Raw genomic sequence first — 402 nt, 5'->3', positions numbered from 1 at the left:
CTGGCTCAGAAGTCCGCGGAGCCGAAGAGGTGAGAGATGCCCACCAACTCCCCCGTCTCACAGTGACTCCTGATATCACCTCCTGGGAATGAGTCGCTCCCTGCTTAGTTCACCAACACCTTCTTCACCCAAGAAGCGATGATCTCATAGTCAAGGCATGGAAGTTCTGGGGGAAGGCATTACATCAGACACCTCTTCCGGCTTTTCTTTCCACAGCAGAGATTGACTACGCCGAGAGTCAGGTGCTCTCTATCTAAAATTTGCCCCAAGTGGAGCATGAGAAAACCATTATAATTAGTTCTTAATTAACCACAGGAATGGAGGAGAAAGTATGGGCATGGATGACTGAAAAATGCAGAACAATCCAAGCCCCACTGAGAGTCCTGAGTGAGAAGAATGAGT

The sequence above is a fragment of the Pteropus alecto genome, unplaced genomic scaffold, assembly GCF_000325575.1.
Source record: "Pteropus alecto unplaced genomic scaffold, ASM32557v1 scaffold50, whole genome shotgun sequence".
Taxonomy (NCBI): domain Eukaryota; kingdom Metazoa; phylum Chordata; class Mammalia; order Chiroptera; family Pteropodidae; genus Pteropus; species Pteropus alecto.
The sequence above is the reverse complement of the archived record's forward strand: the minus strand, read 5'-3'. Positions refer to the sequence as shown.